Source organism: Pristiophorus japonicus, chromosome 7 (assembly GCF_044704955.1).
Source record: "Pristiophorus japonicus isolate sPriJap1 chromosome 7, sPriJap1.hap1, whole genome shotgun sequence".
Classification (NCBI taxonomy): Eukaryota; Metazoa; Chordata; class Chondrichthyes; family Pristiophoridae; genus Pristiophorus; species Pristiophorus japonicus.
The window spans coordinates 29,395,899-29,420,046 of NC_091983.1; the positions used below are offsets into that span (position 1 = coordinate 29,395,899).

Below are 24,148 nucleotides of genomic sequence, written 5' to 3' on the forward strand. Positions count from 1 at the left end.
ATAATTATCTTGTGAAAGCTTTTCTTTTAATGTTAAACAGCTTAAAAGGTTGTGGAAATGTGGGTGTAAATGAGTTATGCTCGTAACTACAATACACACAAGTATCCGCGATCTTTTAAGGGAGTTCATTGAATCCTTCACCTGAACGGATCAGCGCCCACAATACTGGCCATGTCTCCAGCACCTAAAGGCGACTTTCTGCCAAATGCACTTGTTCGGGATGTTCATCATATTGCTCCCAGCCTCTCAGGTCATATGACTCCAACGCAAATCAGCTGACCAGCAGCGAATTAAGGCCTCGGGCCTGCCCAGTAGCCACAGAACTCTTGCATTTTTTTTTAAAAAGCTTTAAAGGCTGGCTCAATTTTGGCTTTGAACTTTATAATGCTGGCGGAGGAAGAGGAGGGAGAGGAGGAGAGGAGAAAGAGTTCCGGGTACTCAAGGCCCATAGAATTAAGCACTGCAGGAAAATACTGCAGCACACTTGCAGGTACCCTGTCCACAGAGTGTACAGGCCTCAAAATGAGGAGATATCTGAGGAGCTGGCTGTGTGCTATCGACTCACTAAAGGTGTTATCCCTCAACAACTATCTGTCCCGCCCTGTGACAGGGACTGTGGTTCTCGTATTGGACTGTTCAGCCACCTAAGGACTCATTTTTAGAGTGGAAGCAAGTCTTCCTCGATACCAAGGGACTGCCTATGATGATGATGAAAGGTGTTGTCGGCCAACTGCGAGAATTGCTGCAAAATGATCTTAAGCCCCGGTCCATAAGCTGCAGAGCCATCACAGTGGAGATGAAGGTCACCACGGCTCTAAACTCCTTTGGGTCCGGATTATTCCAGGCATCCTCGTGGGTTCTTGTGACGGATCAGTCAAAGGGCAATGAGAGACAGGATACCTCAGGTGACTGATGCCTTGGGCTGGAGGGTTCATAGAATTTGAGGTGTCAATCGATAATGCACTGCACTGGAGTGTCAGCCTGGATGTTTTTGTGCTCAAGTCCCTGGAGTGGGACTTGAACTCACAACTTTCTGACTCAGAGACAAGTGTGCTACCCACTGAGCCACGGCTGACATGAAATTTAAATCTCCAACTGTTAACACTCAATAGAAAACATAGAAATTTGAACTTCTTTTGCTGTTCTCTAACTATATACACGTGCAAATATTTAACAGAACAGTTTGCAAGACCAAATGACGTGAACTTTGTAAAAACTGTGCAAAAACTGTATTAGTCTTTAAGTATATGTCTTCCAGCCCAGCTGCCACTTGCAGAGGCCCTGCCAGTTATTCCAAAGAATCAATCAGCTGCTGCATGGGCTCCTGGAGCTGGAACGTCACTTGTGCAATGCTGCCGCTGATCATTACAACTGAGTCTGAAACCAGCTCGACAAGTCCATATTGTCGTTGATGGAGCTTCGGGGACCTCGTGGCCCTTTGAGGCTTCATCAGTAGACACCACTTCATGCCTGCAGCTGACAAGTCAGGCCCCGCTGACTCACCGCTCCCTGCTGCCGTCTTGGGGCAATTTCACTTTGGATAGACGGGCGCAATTTCAGGTGCATTTTGAGTAGAATTTCCCGATTGTGTCAATGGAGAAAACTCCAGACTACAGGACTCAATATTTTCTTTGTTGAAATTTTAGTTATTTTTTTTAACTTATTTGTAATTTACTTTGCTGTTATATCATTATAACATGTGTTGATTATGGCAAATCCTTGCTTTAATATATTTAATGCTCAATAGTGTCATTATTGTCAATTCGTAGATTTCAGATGCTAGTCATTACACTGCATTTATTGTTCCAAATAGTAAACAAAAAAAGGCAATAACTGGAATTTAACTGTTTCCAAAATGTATCATCGCATCTTTTTTGTCGGAATTATAAGTAAAACTCCTCCAATGGCTCAGCAAGTTTACACAGTGAGTGGCTGAGTAGCAAAGTCCAGGGAGGATAGGCTGATACGGTTCAATGAAGAGAGGTGGGAGGAAGCTCGTGTGGAACCTAAACACCAGCATAGACCAGTCTGTGCTGTAAATCCGATGTAATAGACCAGGAAAGTCCCAGGTTTGATCAATGGCCTCTGCTCACATAGCTGATCTCAGCTGGAGCAACAGTATGGACATTACAGATGACCTCACTGCCCCTAGGTTAGCAAGGAGAAAATGGGCCAGAATTCCTGGCCCTGGTTGTTATCCAAGGAGCCCTGCTGAAAGGGTAGAGGAGCGACGACAAACAAGACAAATGAAGTGATATAAAAACAAGAACTTGAAAGATACAACAGTTTGATCCACGTCTGAAAAATGAAGATGGGTTAATAATCTGGGTACAGATTTGCATTGGTTCTCTTTAAAAAAATGACAATTTTTCTGACGTTAAACATTCACTAGATTTATTAAATATTTTTGTTTCTACATTTATTGATTATTAGACAATAGTTTTCAATTTTTGGAAATGAGTTTTTTTTACTGGTTTGTAATTTACTCTGCTATTATACCGATTCTAATATGCGCCGATTGTTGTAAAACCTTGTAATCAACAGAAGGTTAAAAATGGTTGAAACCTTTCTGTGAGCATTATGTCATACATCAAAAACATAATGTATGCTGTCAAACATCACAACTCATGAATGAAGTGAGCAGCGCACAAGCAGATAAAACTACATATATGTAAAATAAAATAATAATGAATAAGAGGAGTGAGTTTAAGGCTGTAATCTAATCTAAGGATACAGATGAAGGTCATAAACCATTACCTTTGTGGTTGAAATTTATGATGCCATCTATACCCCTTGGTTAGATTACAGCCTTGTAACTCACTCCCATGTATTCTTTATTCTCTATTTATTAAGTGCCTTTAAAAACAGAAAAGTAACATCATATGGACATCTTTTCTCAGTATTTTTGTAGCTCTGATCACTTTTTAACAGAATATTATGTGACGTGAGATTTTGTTTTAAATTCAACGCAAGCAGTATTTTCTGAATTTTGACAACTGATGGGAAGAAACTCCCATCATTTACTTTGGTTAACATCACATGAGCTAAGCAATGCTGACCTTCCCTGACTACTTGATCTTGGCTATTCTTATCAGATGACCGTCTGACCTGCTGGTAATTGCACTTAATTATTTCCTGTTGTAAATTCAAGAAAATGGGAGGTGCGCTGTGTGATTTAGGAACATGGGAATTTTTTTTTTCAAGAGCTTACATTATCAAATCCCACAGGTAGTATTTCTTGACAATGTCAGTATCGAGTTTCTCAAACAGCAGCAAATAGTTTGCAGTCCTCTCAAAAAGCTAGTCAGGTTTCCAGGACCAACAACATTTTTCTTTGTGGCAGTTTTCAAGAGAGAAAGTTCTAAATACTAACAGATGTGATGGTAATTTGGTAATGATGGGAAATATATGTGCTGCTCTAATCGCCAATCTTAGCAAAAGCTAAGTTGATTCATATTCAGCCTTAGCAATCGATGATAAGGACAATCTGATTATTCTGTAAGTAAACTACAACAGAATAAAAAGGGCAGGCTGTACACAAGTTCAAGAGACTATGAAGTGAAATCTAGATTATAAATGTTTATAATCAAAAGTTAGTGGTTTAGTAGCCCAGTTGCATTTTAATGCACTGCATCATGAAGGGATGGGACACAAGTGTGCACCTGCAGCCTCTACACACAGTAATGTCCCAACAAGGAGCTACAAGTGGAGGCTCGTTGCCCAGTTGAGCTAGCGAGGGACAAATGGTTGATGAGTCAACCCAGGGTTGTCTCATACATCTCCCGGTGGGCAGTTACAAAACAATATTGGCAAAGACCTGGGAACATGTCACCAGTATGCCTTCTCAGCCGGAAGAACAAAAGTGGGCAGAATAACTTAAAAGGAATGCTTTTATAAGTTTCAAAAGGACTGCAGTTGATTGTTTGCATGGGGCCAGAGGTGAAATTCTTCTTCCAACAAAAATGGAAGAATGCTTATTTTTCTCTCTAATTAACGAGCCCCAAACTGAATCACGCGAATCAATAACACGAGATTGCTCAGAATACAATTTAATTATTGGGTTGCTAGTTACAGAGCAAACAAGGCATTCTCTTGTTTTTTGTTATGACAGAAGTTTTATCCCTTGGTGGTGTGGTATTGAAACATACAGGTCAAGAAGGTTCTTGGTACAGTTCCTGGTCTGTGCTGCATTTGCTGATCTAGCTGAGGCATCATCCGCGACCCTTCAATTATCCCTGGGATTGAAAGGCAAAACTGGCCATGGGTTTCACTCTTGTTCAGAGCCCTAAACTCTAGAATTCCCTCCCGAAACCACGCCACCTTTTTACCTCCCTCTCCTCCTTTAAGAGGCTTCTTAAAACCTACCTCTTTGACTAAGCTTTAGGTCACCTGTCCTAATATTTCCTTATGTGACTCGGTGTCAAACATTGTTTGGTAACACTCCTGTGAATCGCCTTGGACCGTTTTACGACTGTAAAGGTGCTATATAACTGCAAGTTGTTGTTGTTGCTGCTGGAAATTGACATTCTGCAGATCAGTACACGTTTGGGTTTAGCATTAATGCTCCACAATCAAATCCTCACAGTGCAGGATCACAGTGGAGATTAGTTACTTGTATGAGTTATCGGAAATGAAAAGTCAGTTGCAGAACTGTAGTTTCATTGCAGTGCACCTGCTGAGAGTAACCTGGATAAATATAAAAAGATGCATGTCACCATCTAACTGAATGCGTACGCTAATGTTTTAATGACATCATTATCTCCTTATAGTTGAAATTTGAGTGCTAATCTTCCATTGTTTGGACTTTAAGAACAGTGGAATGTGCTCCACAATCAAGGGAAGATGGTGCTTCCAGGCATAAAGCATTTATGCTTTGTCTGCACCTTGATTAAATCTCTTAGGGTGCTGTTGTCTAACAAATACTGGTCTCAGACCAGCGTATTCACACAGCAAGCAGTCCGAAGATCTGCATCACTCCCTACTGGAGTGAAATTGGAGTTTTGCGAATGCGTGATGTAAGTATATGCAGAGTTCTGGCCATCAACATTCAAATGCCACTTAAGTTTGACGTTAGCAGAGAACCAACTGCACTGCCACTCCATACTAACATTAAACATGAAGTTTAAAATGTTCCCAGGCCATCCATTTTAAACTTCGCTTTGGGCCAGAGCAGAATGATACTAACATCTAGTGTGAAGCCACACAGATGTGAGAGACCACTTTGAGTTATAGAGGGTCTCTATAACCTACGTCTACGCAAATCAGGACGGTGGACCAATGACCACTGGTCTTTCCGTCAGCATCTTTAGTTGCCGCTTCATCCGAATCACGCCTGAATTAAGGCGCAATCCAATTTCTAGGCTTTTCAATAACTGTGGAGAACACAGCAGCTTCCAACTGAGCTAACTTAATTGTAACTGAACTTGAGCTTCCTGCTTTCTTTATTTCGACAAACTGTCAGCTTGAAATGTTTAAAATGTTTACACATGATGTATTGAAATGTTTGTTTTGGTGAACATTTGCCATGGCAAATAAGATCTTGCTCCAAAGCTGTTAGACTCTCGGGGGCCGAATTTTCCCTGTTAGCGCCTCCAGGGGGTGCTAATGGGGTGCAAGGCACTTCTCGCCATTGAGAAGGGGGAGGGGGAGGCGGCGCTACCGCCTCCTGGGAAATTGCCCGCGAGTTTGCAGAGGCCCTGCCATTGAAGCGGCACTCCCCGCAGTTAGCGCCCCAGGCCGCTGCGCGTGGTGACCCTTCAGCACCCTGCGCCGACCCCTTAACGCACCGCAGGGGAAATTGCCCCGGGTCGTGAAGACGGCGGACATTCGCTCTCACGGCACTCTTTAAAAGGGAGGGCGAAAGCGCTCTGGCCCGCCATCTTTTTTGTCTATACTCTTGGGTCAGTTAAATGATCGTGGCCCTCGTGTGGACCGAGCCGCCATTGTGCAGCCCGGCAGTCCGTTTTGGGTGCCGGGGTGCTGGTCCGGTTGCACGCTGTCCTGGTAGCCCAGTGGAGGCCATCAGAGGCCTGCAGAGTGCGCAGTGGCCCTTCCATTTAATTGAAGGGGAGGGGCGTTGAAACGGGTCAGCGCTTGGTGGAGCATCCATGTAGCGCTTCCCTCAGCGCCCCAGTAGCGTCCCGGTTCCTGCCCCCCAAAGGAAGTAGAGCATGCGAGATTGCGCTCCGCTCCTTTCAAGGATGGTAAGGGCAATTCCGCGGCCCCAGAAGGTTACCGTTCTCTAGGTACGTGTTTTTTGCTCTATTTTAAATATGACACTGTTGTCAATCGTTAAAAAACATTTTTTTTTGCGCTTTTCAAAATAATTTAGTGAATGTTGTGCTCATCTAGATAGGGACATCACTGCTCAGGAATGAACCATTCCCTACATTTCACATCTAGTCAAGGATTTTGCAGTTAGACATAAGGGTGATTTTCTAAGTGCATGCTCCCATCATGGAGTCTTAATTTAATGAAGGGGAAATTATGGGGAGCACACTCGTGATTTCCCAGTATGTGCTGCTGGCTGGTGAGGCACCATGCTGGGGGTTAGGGACTCAGAAAATCAACTCTATAGATTAACGCTTTCAATGCTATGCCTGTACAGCATGGCACAACTCAGAAGAGCACTTTCTCCTCCAGTAGTTTGAATATTTCCACCTCCTGTTGCCAGCTGTCCTGATGGTATCTCTGAGTTACAGTTAGATTGTGCTAACTATCTGTGACCGATAGCTGCAGGTTGCAATTTACAGCCAGAAAGATGTTGGCAAATTGTACTCTGCTGTCAGGAAAGGACTTTAGCCATTCATATTTATATACATGCAAGGTGCTGTTCACAGACAGTAAGCTTTTACTATTTAAGATTGCGAACAGAAGTGTCTGCTTAGGCTTGGCTTACATTTTACAAAATGTCTAACAGGTTCTTTGGACTTTTGAAAACTTTTAAAATCCAGCTTGGCCACTGGAGTAAAATGGCCTCCCTATGTGGGTCTCATACCACTGTATTGCATTGATGGCCGTGCCTTCAGCTGCCTGGGCCCCAAGCTCTGGAACTCCCTCACTAAACCTCCCACCTCTCTACCTCTCTCTCCTCCTCGAAGATGGTTCTTAAAACCTACCTCTTTGACCAAGCTTTTGGTCACCTCTCCTAATATCTCTTTATGTGGCTCAGTGTTTGATAACACTCCTGTGAAGCGTCTTGGGACGTTCAGCTACATTAAAGGCTCTGTATCAATGCAAGTCGTTGGATTAAGATTTGGACCTGATTAGGACCTGACTTTGAATTATAACTTTACTCAGACTGAGATTGTCAATTTGTACCAAATTATGGGCAGTTATAAACTGGGGGGCCAATCAATTCGTAGTTGGGTTGAGGCTATACTAACCAGTTTTACATGGGATCCTCAAAACCAACAAAGGGGGACATCTCAATCCATGAGTAAATGTTAGGTTTGAATCTCGGACAGAGATGAAAGAACAGCGCATCCACTACACTACCAAGTTCTCTGATGCTGTAGTTGTCTCTTCTACACATTAACTCATTCAATTTGTGTACAGCTGCAATAAAAGTTATTGTACCACATAGGCTGACTAGGCTAACACAACAGCCAGCAAAGTCTGCTCGAAATAGTTAAAGAATATCTGTTATGATTATGATGTTGCTTGGTATTACAGAATACATAGCTAAACATTTTAAAATCATTTGATCCAAATCATGACTTAAATGAAAGGAACCATTTTCAGATACATGGAGCAAAGGCAAAGAAAAATATTTGGATTTTTTCAGCCTTTTTTTGTAAAGTAAATATCCAGACTTGTCTTTTCCACTTTACCAGTACTGAAATATTTATGCACTTCAATTCCACTGTTGCATTTCTCTCTGTAACAGTTTCATATAGTCAGTCTAGTTATGCAAGTCTCTATGACGTCAGTCTGTAAATTAACTGCTAAATTAGCACTGTGACGTTGACTTTGGCACTGTGTCGTCAATCATATATTAGCTCGCCAAGCGGATGATCCAGCCTCATGAGTATCCTTGGTTTTTCAGATGCAGTGTACTTCAGTAGTAGCAAATTATCAGAATATAGGTCTAATGCTGCTGGAAATTGCTGAATCCAGTTGGTTGGATCTTGCTGGAGCAGGACATCTTGTGCTGCCTGTCGTTAGTTAAAAGATTTGTGCTGTAACTTGCTGGAAGTGCGAGCTAATAACGGCACGGTGAGGGCAACGGAACATTGGGATTCTCAGTAAATGGTGGGACTAATAGTCTATCTCCTTAACCAATGAGATTTAAAGATTGAGAAAGAAACAGAGGAACGACTGAGAAGGAAAGTGAACGAGAGTCAAATCAGGTACAGAAATAGAAATAAAGTAAGGGAAGAAAGATTGGATTAAGAGAGATGGAAAAAAAAGACAAAAAGTAAAAGTAAGAAAAAAAATTAATAATTTAAGTTTGATATTTTAAAAATCTCCACCAACTTACTACATGTAGGAATGAGATTCAACAGTTTAAATTGTTCCCTTTCTGGGCCGAGAGGTTGAGTGGCATTGCATTACGACAATGTTAAAAAGGGTACACTGTTAAATTCAAGTCCTAACTTTCTGCGGTGAGTTTAATGGGCAATTAATGTGCAAATCCAGTAAATTCTTCACTATAACATTGCGGCTTTGGATGAGATGTTGTGTGTGCAAAGCAAACAGCAGAGCGGCATAAATTGACCAGCAACCTCTGGAGATTCATAACTCACGCCATATTTCTTAATCCCCTGAACTTGCCAACCAATTTGTGCATTAATAACAGCGCACATCGTAAACACTTTATTTTTCCAGCAAGATTCGGCTCAATCTTGAAAGTTACAACCAGGAAGATTGAAAAGATAGACTACCAGCTCCAGTATCTGAACTACTAGAAACATTTTGGTGGTTATTCACTGCTACAGTACTTGGCTCTGTGATTGAAAGGCTGCATTGGAGGGAGCAGCGTGCGGCAGCCTGGCCCGGAAATCGATGCGGTCCCGGCCTGCAAGACCATCAGCAGGTCAGGGCCATCAGAGGGAGCAGCGTGTGGTGGCATACCACTGCAGGAGGGAGACGGCTGAAGTCAGGTCGCTGATTGCAGTGTGGGCAGGCACAGCAGGAGGGGCTAAGGAGCGGCAAGAGTTTGTAGAAGGAAGTGACCGGGGCCCAGGAGAGGCGTGAGTCTGTGGCCCAGAAGAGGCGAGGGTCCAGGGGCAACACGGGCCAGCCCACACTGTGACATGTGAGCGCTAGGTCTGTGCAGCAGAGCTGGTTTCCAGTTGTCTTGGGTAATCCTTGCCACTGGACCGAGACCTAGCTCTATCAAACCCGTGTGGTGGCTGGTGTGCAACGGCCACTACACATTAAAAAAATCCAAGCACAGGCATCTTCCACCCTCCAAGATGTAGTTCGGGACCTGGAATATTAGATCCTTCATTGAAACACCTGTGAACTCATTCCTTTTTGGCGTGGAAGCAAGTCATCCTCGCTTCGAGGGACTGCCTATGATGATGATGATGATGATGACTTGGTTGCTTTATTGCTGAGTTTAAGTTGGTGCACCAATTTAATAGATCATCCTATCTCATTATTTTCAACAATGGGAATGCGCATTGTTTATAAAACAATACAAAGTGAGCCTATCATTCAAAACAACATCATCAACTCATTCAATGGTCTGTTGAGAAGCGCCACTAAAATTTTGTTGCCATGGGGCCATTTGAAGAGTAAACTGAAGCTTGTTATGAAAGCTATGGGGGAGAAATTGGACATCGATGTTCTATTTTTCAGGTGCAAAATAGATGAAACGGGATCCAAAAATCAGGTTGCGATCTCATAAGAATGTTTGAAATAGACGCGAGTAGGCCAAAGGTCTCATCGAGCCTGCTCCACCATTCATTAAGATCATGACTGATCTTCGCCCTCAACTCCACTTTCCTACCTGATTCTCATATCCCTTGATTCCCCGAGAGTCCAAAAATCTATCTATCTCAGTCTTGAATATACTCAATGACTGAGCATCCACAGCCCTTTGGGGTTGAGAGTTCCAAAGATTTACAACCCTTTGAGTGAAGAAATTCCTCCTCATCTCTGTCTTAAATAGCCTGCCCCTTATCCTGAGATTGTGCCCCCTAGTTCTAGACTCTCCCGCCAGGGGAAACAACCTCTCAGCATCTATCCTGTCAGTCCCTCTCAGAATCCCATTCTTCTAAACTCCAGAGAGTACAGGCCCAATCTACTCAATCTCTCATAGGACAACCTTATCATCCCTGGGATCAATCTCCTGCACCCGTTTATCCCACGAAAATTGAAACAAGTGATAGGCTTGATGTGGTTATGCAAATGGAGCCCTATACTAGTTGTCGGACACCAATGTGAAATTGGACAGCAGTTAGGTGGTGTTTGATGGCTCTTCCAGGTCTAGAGCGGCTTAACCATCGGTCCTTAAATAGACTGCTGGAGGCCACTAAAAAAAGACCAAAAACTTAGCAGACATTTCTATTTTGTGGAGTCGGAAAGAGCAAGAGTTCTCCTCATGGCTCCAGAGGACAACTGCAGGCTGCAGGCCAGGACTCGTCCGGTCAGCATGGCTTCCCCCTCCGCACAGAGCGGGGGGCTGCCGGCAGCGCAGCCGGCCAAACTTGCTACCGTTGGTGCTGGCAAGCTGTTTCCAGATGCCCGATTGGGGTTTGCAGCTCTCTGGTTAAATGCAGATGAAGCCTGGTGTCGAATTTGGCTCGGGCTTCACGCCAGCACGGGCCCATGCGCGGAATGTCCGCTCTACCGACGTGCTGCCCATTTTGAGCACAAGTTCAATTTCTCCCCCTGTGTTTTACCAAAACAATCGGAATTGGCAAGTGTGAATTTTGAGGCATGGCTCTAACTTTCATGAGCCCACTAGCTAGGTATGGTTTTGTGGAGTAAAACGGAATGAAAGCTGTACTTAGATTCCCAGTAGATTACCCTGAGTTAGAACCATTTTTCTAGAAAGAATAAAAAATATCAGTGGAATCTCTTTGAGCTGGTCATGAAACATAAACTGCGCTGGTGTTATAATATCCAAAAATGGGGGCAGTCTATAGAGCAGGACGGTTCCAGGCAGGTGTTAATAAGTATCCTCAATGACAAGATGCAACTTTCTGTAGTACTGGGAAGCATATCGTCTGCAGATCTGTAACCATTTCAGCTACTATACTTGGAAAAATCAATTAAAAAGACCCATCTTATGAATTCTAATTAACAGGAGACATTTTCTGTGCTAACTTTCGCTGGGCAGCATCAACAACAATTCAACGTTACTTTGACACAGTGCTGATAGAGTAGGTACCAAGGATTATGTAACTCAATGACATGCCAGATGAGCAGTAAGCATTTGCTGTTTTTGACACTTGAAGAAAAGCCGTTACCGGAGAAGAATTTATTTAAAAGTCACATGGCAGTCACCATTGTTGTGCATGTGGCCTGAATCTTTCCGTGAATGGTCTTTCAAAACAAGAATTTCCAGTGTGTTTCTAGTTCCTGATATGCAACCTTCAAAACACATCAGCAATATAAATGCAGACACAAGACTGTCTGCAATAAAAGACTGCCATGTTAATCGGGGCCGCATTAACTTGGGTCATCTTGCAGTTAAAATAAATATTTGTCAACTTTCCTGGTGATATATGGTCATCAGTAATGGTGACCCTAAAACTACTGGATTGTCATAAAAACCTATCTGTTTCACTAATGTCCTTTAGGGAAGGAAATCTGCCGTCCTTACCTGGTCTGCTCTGTATGTGACAGCAATGTGGTTGACTCTTAGCTGCCCTCTGAAATGGCCTAGCAAGCCACCCAGTTGTACCAAGCTGCTATGATAAAATAACTGTGGGAGTACCTTCATCGCATGGATGCAGCTCACCACCATCTTCTCGAGCAATTAAGGATGGGCAATAAATGCTGGCCTTGCCAGTGACGCCCACATCCCATGAATGAATTAAGCTGGTGATTTATAGACACTAGCTTAAAGGAAGCTATGGAATCTATTGTGATCTATCATGTGGCAATGCTACAACTGTTTTCCATACTGTATGCAGTAATATTCTGTAACACATCTGGGAATACTACAGTACTTTGTGGACACTGATCAAAGTCAATTATACTGCATGTTGTTTGCTGTAATTTACCCTATTGGCCTTTTTCAGTAGCATTGACGCAGTTTTTGATCTGCTTTGCAGTGCACTGTATCCTGGAATAAGACCAATGTTTTTGAGTGCAGAGGATATGGTGACAATGCAGCAAATACTTTTCTGTTACAAATGCTAAATTAAACAATGTTTACTTCTTGAAAACAACTTCAATATTGTAGTAAGAAAAAAAAATTAGAAAAAAAACACATGACTTTTCGCGTCAAAGAGCAGAATAAGTGCAACAAACTAGCAGGAGTCACGGTCTCAATTCCTAAAGAGCAAACTTACTTCTTGGATAAGATGGTGGAGGGATGCCTAGGCCAGCAACGAATTGTAAGCTGAAACAGAAATCTAGAACTGCTCTCTAAATGTCCCTCTTCCTCCTAAATGCTGGGTAAACACATGGCTGCTGACCTAACCTGATGCAGACATCATAGCAGTCATGTGGTAGTTCTTCTATTCTTCCACAACAATCCTGTCAGTCTCTTTGCACCAATAACAAGCTATTACTTGGTACCAATGCAGATGGCATAGAGTCAGTCCAGTCCTAGACTATGAACAGTGGGCTCAGCATTACGTTCATTACAGTGGGTTGTGGGGGAAGCAAGAATGCTGTCGTCCTGAGATGCCGGTGTCTCTCCATGGAGAAAAGGCCACTCTCCTGGGGCGGTGCTTCAGCACTTCGAGAACAGAGTGCAGGAGTGATGGAAGCCTCTTTTAACGGTGTCCTCCAAAGCCAATGTGGCAGCAATCTGAGCTTTCATGGCAGCAGTCTGTGGAACCTGTCACAACAAGCTCCATCATGGCTTTACTGTGCTGTTGATGGATCTGACCACTATTGGACCTTATTGTCTTCATGATTGTTGGCCGGCGTGGACACGATGGGCCGAAATGGCCTCTTTCTGTGCTGTAAAATGTTATGATTCTATGATGATCAGCGCAAAGTCTTGAGGCAAATTGGAGCTAGACTCCTTCATGCTCTGTGATATTGTCCATATGCTCTCTGGCATCCATGACACACTAACTAATGGAAGACAGCGCCTCTTAAAGGGGTAGCACGTTCTTACTGCAGACACCAGGGAAGAACATCTGTTGATGAAATGGCTGAAGGAGGTAATGAGTGGACATTAAATGTGCTGATCTCGGCACCTGATTCGCTGATCTGTAGTTCTATCAATTGAGACTCTGCCTGGAATCATAGCCTCACTGAATGTACTTGTTAATTTCAACTTAAACATTGGTTACATGGGGGGGAAAAAATCCAAAAATAAACAGGGAATAAAACAGTTTCATAAAAAAGCAAAAACAAAGTAACAATGTCTGCCCGATTGTCTGTTGCCCCTTTAAGAGCACCATTAAAGAGCACCATTGCACATCGTACTTACCTTTTCACCTACTCCAGGTAGGTGAGCAGAGTGCAAATAAACTGGAAATCATTCAGTTCATCATTTGCATACAATTAAATTGATCGTAACAGTTTGTACAACAACAAATGGAACCCCGGGACTAAGCAATCCAGGTAGGAAGTATACTCCATAGTTTAAAAAAAATACCCATCAGATGCTAAGAATACAACAAAAGTCTCATTAGAAAATGTAAGCGTGCTGCTCAGTCAAGTGGAAATTGTTAGAGAAGGTATGAAAATGCACAGGAGACCAAATGTCGTTCAAGCATAACTAATATTCCTTTTATAAAGAAATAATAATATAAGTCTCTATTCTATCTTTGCAATCTTGTAACATTTCCACTATTCTAATTGCCTGCTTATAATACTGTACCTCATTATTTATGTTTATTGATAAATGTGGCTGTTAGATAGGATAACTTGGAATAAATGTGTTTTAAAATTGGAGAGCTGTAAGTGCCGAAGAATATGGTTATGCCTAACAGAAGCAACTCATTTTGAATTGAACACGGTACATGCATTGGGCTCTTTTGTAACAATAATTCTCTTATGTATTTGCATTAATTGTGCATTGATTTGAATCCCTGCTGACACTTGTGTGGCCAGGCAACTGTAGAAATAAAAATCTTATTTCCACAGATGCCACATCATCAGACAACATACTGACACTACTGGGAGTCTAGCCAGAAATCTGAATCAGTGTCATGATATTACTTGTGGCAGGGATACTCTGGTGAACATAGAAAATAGTGCATTGTATTGGCACATGCTTTGTTTTACTTTTATTCTATTTAGCTTCCTTTGTCATTAATTTCCTCTCCTTTCCTGGTTTTACTTTTTAAATACTTCTGCCTTTTTGTATCTTCAAGTACTAGTTTGTTGTCTTTATGGGAAAATGGGTCTGCCCCTCTTTCCCAAACATAAATTTAGTACACTTTTTAAAATCTTGAGGAGCACTCTTTAAAGAGCAGGCAGGCAAACTACTTCGAAGCCTGTTCTCTTGAACAAGGAGGCAAAAGATCTGTAAAAGTACAAAAATACCCTCTTTGTAACCTCCAATTATCCTTATCTTTTGTCTTCCTGTGAGGCCGTTGTTGGTTTCTGCTTGACACTTTCCCCAGAGAAACTGGATGAGTTGGGAGCTTCCCATGGGATGAACTTTAGCTGAGAGTATGCATCGCATGACTCAGCATATAAGAACATAAGCATACAACATTGAATAAGAAGCTTTCATTCATTACATCAACCCTATTCCTTCTGCAGTCCATGTGCAGTTCTCTGTATCACTTTCTTTTCCTGTGCAAAATATTCTCCAAAATTTTTCCCTGACACCCAATGTAAACCAAGCAAACTCCAGAGTAGCTGGCTAACCTTACACCCTGTGGTAAACATCCATGATGAATTTGCTTTGATTGGCCTTTAGGCTGCAGGGCAGGTGCATTGCAAACTTTCTGCTGACGCAAAATAGGGATGGCAAATTCCATCGAAACTTCAGGGTCAGCCCTAATTATATAGGAATTGCAGGCCCTCCGCCAACATTCGGCCTCTAACTGGGAGCTTAGCAAAAGCAGTGTGGCAGTGGAATATTCAGTGCAGCGCAGCTCATAAAGGGCTGCAGCTGCTATTTAAAGGGAAGGTGGGCACTTAAAGGGAATAGTGGCCAATTAATTTTGAAATGCATCTTGCAACGTGCAGTTTTGGGATGGGGAAGAATGAAGCTTTGCTACAGGCATACAAAAATTACATTAGGAAGGAATATTTATTTAAATTTAGTCCTCTACCTTCCTGATGAGGTGCACCACATCCATATTAAATGGACTCTTTGGGAGTCTCGGGGACTGGCCTGCCCAAGTAGGTTTCTTGAAAGATTATTGTTTGAGCTGCTTTAAAATAATTGGGCTTGCAAATTTTGCTGCATGTATTAGTTAGTTTTGCTGTGAAGCCTGCAATTTTTGAGGTTTTTTTTATCCAGTACTTTCCTTCGTTACTCTTGCCTGCTGCCCTTTATATAACATTATATAAAGTCACAAGGATGAAAATTCCTTTTGGGGTTCCTACAGTTTTGCATGATTTAGATGAGGAAGATGAGTTATTGAAGGGCGAACAAATGAAGGTTGTTGGAGAGATGCACAGATACAGAATGGCCAGCAAATAACACCTGGAACTGGCAGGGCTCATTCCTTGAAGCTACGACAGCATGAAACTTTCATTCTACCATTTCCAAGTCACCACAAGGGAGATCTGCTACATCAGACAGTCTGCAGTGAACACGTGTATCGACCTCATTGGCTGCTCTTGCAGGTATCCCACATGCTGGACTGGAAGGAGGAGGAAACAGAAAAGACGAGGACAATGGTGACCAGTCCCATCCCAACCTTATAGAATTGTATTAAATTATAGAATCTTACAGCACAGAAGATGGCCACTCGTGCCTGTGCCAGCTCTTTGAAAGTGCTATCTAATTAGTCCCACTCCCCTGCCCTTTCCCCATAAGCCCTGTACTTTTTTCCCTTTCAAGTATTTATCCCTGTATAGGTTGGGTGCAGGTATTTTGGGAGCAGATTGTACAAATTTGCAACTGGCTGCTTGCTGATGTGCAGAGGGAGTTGTCCCCAATCACAGGTAGGTGTGAGAGTGCCTCCTTATAGTGCCAGTGACTTAATGGTGAGACTGGGTAGCCTGACTCTGGTGCCCGCTGATCTCCATCACATGTCGTCTTTCATCTTATACCACTTCAGTCATGAAATGCTATATTGGGAGTGTGTTAAAAACAACTCTCATTATTAATTTTAAGTGAACTTGCTGACTGTGCATGATTCTGTAGCTTGTAGTTAGATTTACACTCTTTAAACCACAATGAAAGCTTATATTGTAGGAGATCCTTCTCATGCCCCTTTCTAAGCTCCTATTTTTCTCTGAACTATGACAGTTGTTTTTCCAATGACTTTGCAGACACTATTTGGCATTTTAGTTTCTGCCTAAGTATTCACTATATGTTGTGATTTGAAAAAAACTTAACAAGAAAAACGCAGAAAAAATTCAGAGAAAAAAAATTGAAAGAATGAAAGAAGAAAGAAAGACTTGCATTTATATAGTGCCTTTCATGAACACCGGATGGCTCAAAGCGCTTTACAGCCAAATGTAAGATTAGGATCACAGGTCATACACAGATACCCAAATGGTCTTAGGAGTTATAAGGCTTTTTATTAAGGGAGCGGTAGTTCAAATATAGTCAAACACAACACACAATCAGGATAGACATAGTAGACATACGACCGTGACAAGTAGCTGTGATTAGTCACGATCAGACAGACGGCTTGTGGTACAAACAGTTCTTCTCTTCACCATCTGTCCTGAAAAGCACTTTAGACATCCCTTTTATTGCCTTTTTAGGGGGAACGTGATGGACAGGACGATTTAACCTATAAGGGCTCTTATCAAACTGGGATGCCCAATGGGCTTCTGAGTTCTTTATCTCCACTCTGAGGTGAAACCCTCCCCTTCACATGTCTTTCCTGTTTACACTTTCTGAAAAGCCATCGTCCCAAGGTTGGAGTCAGATATGGTATTCTTGGCCTTCAGATGTTTGGAGCTGCCTTATCAGTTATTTATGTTCACACTGTTCAAGTCCTTTAGCTATTGTACCAGGGAATGAATTCTTCAATTCTAATACCAGTTTGAAGAGACTTTTTGGTGTCAAGTTATTTCTTCCAATTCACGATTTCTTACACAATGAAGAACTTTTGGAGTGTAGTCATTGATGTAATGTGGGAAAGAGAAAAAGCGAGAAAAAAGAACAAAACCCAGCACCAAAAAGCACCGGAAGAAAGATGAGGAAAAGATCTGCCGCATTATGCATAGAGCTTCTCTTTTCATCCAGAGGAGTGAGCAGTGCACATCATGGTCCTGTCCTAATTGAATGGGAAATCATGTTCGGGATAGGACCATATATTATAATGTTAAAACAAAGTTCTCAAAGAGTGGCTGAGAACACTTTAGGATGGCTTAAAAAGCCTAAAAGATGTTGTGCTGGTCTAATTGGATGAAGGATAGCAAAAGGGATCACCGCCTGGTTTCCTGTACCTACACCTCACATTGCACGCTATCTCTATCTGTACCTAAATCTTATGCAGTATATTAAGTTAGAAGTACAAGTAAATCGATGTTTCACCTGGAAGGAGTGTTTGGCGCCTGAACAGTGGGAAGGGAAGAGGTGAAAGGGCAGGTGTTGCATCTCCTGCACTTGCATGGGAAGGTGCCAGGGAAAGGAGAGCAGGTGTTGGAAGTGATGGAAGAGTGGACTAAGGTGTCACGGAATGCTGAAAAAATGGGAGGTAAGGGGAAGATGTGTTTGGTGGTAGCATCGTTCTGGAGGTGGTGGAAATGGCAGAGCATAATCTACTGAATGTGGAGGTGGAATATGAGGACAAGGGGAACCTATCATAATTTTGTGAGTGAGGGGAAGGGGTGAGGGTAGAAGTGCAGGCAATGGGACGAGCATGGTTAAGTGTCCGGTCAACCATCGTGGAGAGGAATCCTTGGCTGAGGAAGAAAGAAGACATTTTGGATGCACTGGATTGGAAGGTGGCATCATTGGAACAGATGTGACAGAGAAGAAGAAACTGGGAGAATGGAATAGACCTTACAGGAAGAGGAGTGGGAGGTAGTATAATCAAGGTAGCTGTGGGAGTCGGTGGGCTTATAGTAGATAGTGGTGTTCAGCCTATCCCCAGAAATGGAACTAGAGAAGTTTAGGAAGAGAAGAGAATAGTCAGAGATGGACCATGTGAAGGTAAGGGAGGGGTGAAAGTTAAAGCAAAGTTGCTGAAAGTTTCCAGTTCATGGTGAGAGCCCTGGAAAATGAGGTCAGGGAGACGACCTGCGTAGGATTTGGGTACATCTTTTAGGCTTTTTAACCTATCCTAAAGTGTTCTCAGCCATTCTTTGAGAACTTTGTTTTAATATTATAAAATATGGTGTCCTCTACATTGAAGAGACCGAATGCAGATAAAGTGATAGCTTTGTTCAACACTTCCATTCAGTCCGCAAACATGCCCTAGAGCTTCCAATTGCTTATCGCTTTAATTATCCATCCCACTCCCACACTGACCTCTCTGTCCTTGTCCTCCTACACTATTCCAATGAAGCTCAAAGCAAGCTCAAGGAACAATAACATGTGTTTTCAACGTAGTAAAATGTCCCAAGGTGCATCACAGGAGCATTTCAGACAAAATTTGACACAGAGCTACATAAGGAGATATTAGGACAGGTGAAAAAAGCTTGGTCAAAGAGGTAGGTTTTAAGGAGCGTTTTAAAGGAGGAAAGGGAGGTAGAGAGGTGGAGCGGTTTAGGGAGTGAATTTCAGGGCTTAGGGCCGAGGCAGCTGAAGGCACGGCCGCCAATGGTGGGGCGATGAAAATTGGGGAAGCGCAAGAGGCCAGAATTGGACAAGCTCAGAGATCTAAGAAGGTTGTAGGACTGGATGAGGCTACAGAGATAGAGAGGAACAAGGCCGTAGAGGGATTTATACACAGAGAATGTTAATTCGAGGCATTGCTATAGGGGAAGCAAATGTAGATCAGTGAGCACAGGGGTGCTAGGTGAACAGGACTCTGTGCAAGTTTGGACACGGACAGGAGAGGTTTGGAAGAGCTGAAGTTTACGATGGGCCAAGGATAGGAAACCAGCCAGGAGAGCATTGCAATAGTCGAGCCTAGTGAAAACAAAGGCATGGATGAGGGTTTCAGCAGCAGATGGGCTGAGGCAGATGCGGAGATGAGCACTATTACAAAAGTGGAAGTAGGTGATGGAGAGGATATGGGGTCAGAAGTTCAGCCCAGGGTCATAAGAGCATAACAACATAAGAAATAGGAGCAGGTGTAGTCCATTTGGCCCCTCAAGCCTGCTCCGCTATTCAATAAGATCATGGCTGATCTGATCATGGACTCAGCTCCACTTCCCTGCTGCTCCCATAACCCTTTATTCTCTTATCGTTCAAAGATCTGTCTATCTCTGCCTTAAATATATTCAATGACCCAGCCTCCACAGCTCTCTGAGGTAGAGAATTCCATATATTTACAAGCCTCAGAGAAGAAATTCCTCCTCATCTCAGTTTTAAATGGGCGACCCCTTATTCTGCAACTATGTCCCCAAGTTCTAGTTTCAGCTATGAGTGGAAATATCCTCTCTGCATCCACTTTGTCGAGTCCCCTCATTATCTTATATATTTCAATAAGATCACCTCCCATTCTTCTGAACTCCAATGTGTATAGGTCCAACCTACTCAACTTATCTTCATAAGTCAACCCCCTCATCTCCGGTCAAATAAGACAGTGGCTGGGAATGGGGATGGAATCAGTGACTGGGCAACAGAGTTTTTAAAAATGTATTCATGCACAGGATGTGGCAAAGGCAGCATTTATTGCCCATCCCTAATTACCCTTGAGAAAATGAGCCGCTGTCTTGAACCGTTGCAGTCCATGTGGTGAAGGTATTCCTAACAATGCTGTTAGGGAGGGAGTTCCAGGATTTTGACCCAGCGACGTTGAAGTAACGGTGATATATTTCCAAGTTAGGATGGTGTATGACTTCGAGGGGAACTTGGAGATGGCGGTGTTCTCATGTGCCTGCTGCCCTTGTCCTTCTAGGTAGTAGAGGTTGCAGGTTTAGGAGGTGCTGTCGAAGAAGCCTTGGTGAGTTGCTGCAGTGCATCTTGTCAATGGTACACATTGCAGCCATGTTGCGACGGTGGTGGGTGAAGTCAATATTTAAGGTGGTGCCGAACAAGCAGGCTGCTTTGTCCATGATGGTGCTAAGCTGCTTGAGTGCTGTTGGAGCTGCATTCATCCAGGCAAGTCAGAACACTCCTGACTTGTAGATGGTGGGAAAAGGTTTGGGGAGTCAGGAGGTGAGTCACTTGCCCCAGAATACCCAGTCTCTGGCCTGCTCTTGTAGTCACAGTATCAATGGGCCCAAATTTTCCCATGAGTTGCACCATTTTTTTTGGTGTAACTTGATTTTTCTGGTGTATCTTTTTAGTTGCAAATATGGCCATTTAATTTGCATCAGTGTAAGTGAGTTAGTTAGGTTTTTTGTTAGGTCAGTTTTTTTTTCAAAAGAGGGCGTTCCCAGCGACTTACACCATCTATGCCAATTTGGCCAGAAAAAGGTTGTACTAAACTAACTTAGGGCAGAGTATGTGTCCACTTTTGTCCGCATAGAAAGACCTTACTTACAGTTAAGGAATCGGCGCAAGTAACTACATTTAAAGCACCACCAAGCACCAAACAAAGCACAAAAAGTAATAAGCAATTAATTAACAAATAAAATAGAAGGAACCCTGTACCTAAAGCATCAAGACCAAAGTAATAAGCAATCAATAAATAACCGAAAGCACCAAAATCAATTAGTAAATAACAAATAAAAAATAGAAGTCCTACCTTAAGGAATGCAGCGGGCCGCCGATGAGGGAGCCCATTCGTCCAGGGCTAGGGATGGCGCACTTCGGGCCCCTCCCACACAGCCTGCAGCGCACGTTTGCAGAAACGGCCTGCCAGGAGCTACTGCACATGCGTGCAGACTCTAGCGCGCATGTGCAGAGGTCCTGGCACTGTTTTCAGCACTGGGACCTGGCTCCGCCCCCAATCCATTAGGCCACGATGGAGGAGAGGCTGGGGAGTGGCCAACATACGGAGGTCTTTTTTCGGCGTGCTTGGAGGTGGGCAAAAGCAGCGCAGCTCGAGTGAGGGCGCCAGAAAAAGAGATTTGGGAAATTTGGACCCTATGTGTGGCGGGCGCCGAAAGTAATGGCTTTGGTCTTCCCAATATTTAATTGGAGGACATTTCAATTAATTGGACAAGCAGTGTGATGAATCAGAGGCAGTGAAGGGGTTGAGAGAAATAATGATTAGGTGGAGCTGGGTGTTGTCAGCGCAGATATGGAATCTTACGTTATGCACCTCATCTTTTTACTAGGCAGTTTACAGCCTTCCGACTTTAACATTGAGCTTAGATCATAACCACTGCTCCTATTTTCTCTTGAACAGCCAGCACTGGTAATGGAAGCTGGCTGCACCAGAGCCATTGGGAGTGGAGAAGCTGTGGGCTAGCTCTTAGGGTGATCCACAACCCTGGGATCCACCTGGCTTTTCTCCGCCACATTTATGAGCCATGGCAACCTCTCCACTTTGCCAGATTTTCCCTGCTTCCCTCCCCTCAGCTGTTATTCTGCTGTGAACATTTACACCTCCTCCGGACCCATCTTTTGTTTCTATACTTGTTCCATTATCAGCCCCTTTTACCTTGCACCATCCTTTTTGTTATTTTTTTCATTCGTTCCTGGGATGGGGCAAAACCAGCATTTATTGCCCACCCCTAATTGCCCTTGAAAAGGTGCTAGTGAGCCACCTTCTTCAATCACCCCTGACCTCCACCCTGCCACAGATCTTCATTTTGTTATTTTCCTGCCCCCTTTTCCCTGGCTGTGTACTTGCTTAAAATCAGTTCATCTTCCAGTTCTGGTAAAAGGTCATCGGCCTGAGATGTTAACTCTCTATCTCCATCGATGTGGCCTGGCCTGCTGAATATTTCCAGCATTTTCTGTTTTTATCTCAGATTTCCCGCCTCCGCCATATTTTCTTTTGTGTTCTGTCTGTGCCTGTCTGCACCACCATAAATCCTGTTCTTGAACAGATATGAGATTAGCCTTAACTGTTTTAGCTGGGAATCTGCCTCAAATATTCTCTACTCTGTGGGAACCTTCCTTCTGATTGCTAGCTTTGCTTGAGAATTGTTACTTTTATGCCCATATTCTGAGATCTGCCCAGATATCCAAAGTTCAATAACCTGTTTTCATCCGTATTGTCTATTCCTTTACGTTCTACATGGATCATAGCTCTTCTCTATTTTCTTTTCTCTAGTGGAAACTAGTTCATTCTGTGAGTCTCTGTCCGAGTGCTCCATCCTGGAATCATCTTCCCACTTCTTTCCCAAGCCCTGTCCTTTTGAAGGAAGGTCGAATGCGTAGACAAATTAAGAGTGACACATATGGCCGTGACATGAGAAAGATTAGTTACATTGGGATGATGCTGTCAGTAGATTCATTGTTGGAGAACTGTATTCTGGGTCATGCAATCTGACCGTTTGTTCATCAATAAGTTGCTGCTCTTTTTACTGGGAAGCTGGGCCCCCTTGGGATCGGTCAGCTGGCATGGAATTTCAAGATCGTCAGAAAAGGAAATAAATCAGGTCAGGAATCGCTTTTGCTCAATCCTTGGCCAATGAGCTCTTTGGGCTGACTTTGAGGCACTCTCGCATACAACATGCAAATGTTCAATTTAAATATTCAAATCAATGCTAATGCAATAATAATGAGCACTAGCACAATATTCAGATTTTTTTTCCTAGGGAATGTGCTATACTCTCAACTCACCCGTATAAAATGGCCAATAATGTCAGACAAGCTGTAGCCTTTGTGTAATTGATTTCTTTAAAGGTGACGCGCTGGAATTGTCACAGATGGATTATTGAATATGGCATTTAACTTTGGTTCTTTTTTAGAACTGGATTTATTTATTTTTTCTGCAATTTTAGTTTATTGTATTTGTTTGTCTAGATTTTTAGTCGCAATATTTTTGATTGCTACTATTAGAAATCTGGATATGGGAACAACTTTAGGTATTCCTCTCTTTTAGAGTTTTTTGGAGGAGGGAGAAGAGGGTGAAAGGAGGGATGAGAGGGAGGTTTGCTTGCACCAGAGATGGATGGCTCTCACCCACGTGGCTGTGTATACAGGTGCAGGCATACCCACCTGGAGAAGTCTGAAGAAAACTGGCTCCACTTCATGGTTCTGCCAACTGTTGCAATTTGACAACCTCCACTGCAGCAGCGGTACTGCCAGGGTCACAACAGCCCTGAGCTTTCATGCCACAAGCTCATCCCAGGATATCATAGCAACATCAGAAATATCACAGATCCACCAAGCAGTTCACTGGCACATTAGTTTTGTCAAAGGAAACACTTTCAACAATTTCATGGAAAATTGGCTTCAGAATTTTCTCCTTCTTAGGCAGTCCCTCGTATCCGGGATGACTTGCTTCCAAAGGATGAGTTTACAGGTGTTTCAATGAGGGACCTGTGCAGCGCTGCTGTGTTCCGAGGCTCCTTCCCTCCCATAAAGGGAAGAGCCATTGCTGCAGGCTCTATGAAAGAAGAACTTACCTTCTCCCCGACGACAGCTGATCAGCCCGATGCACTGCAGCAGAGTGCCGGGCTGATCAATTGCTGACAAGAAGATCTGAAAAAAATTGAAACAGTGGAGTGAAATTTTTTTGTACTTATCTCGGCCACCTCGCCTTTAAGGATTGTCCCCGAAGTGCCCGGCCTCCTGATGAATGGCTCCTGCAGCCGCCAGCGTTTTCGCCCGGCGATGCTGCAGGGGGCGGAACCGAAGTTTGGGTCCAGAGCGCTACCGGGGCGATGACACGGCAATGCCGTCACGATTTCCAGGCGAAGGAGATTGGGGCGCAACGTCGTACCTCCGCCGCAAACCTCCCGCCGA

The 24,148-nt window shown here is 43.3% G+C and overlaps 1 protein-coding gene across 1 annotated transcript in view; it reads left to right on the forward strand.

Annotated features, from left to right (window-relative positions):
* bmp5 (bone morphogenetic protein 5) overlaps nt 1–24,148 on the forward strand; it is a 262,311-nt gene that overhangs the window by 17,691 nt on the left and 220,472 nt on the right. The window lies entirely within an intron of this gene.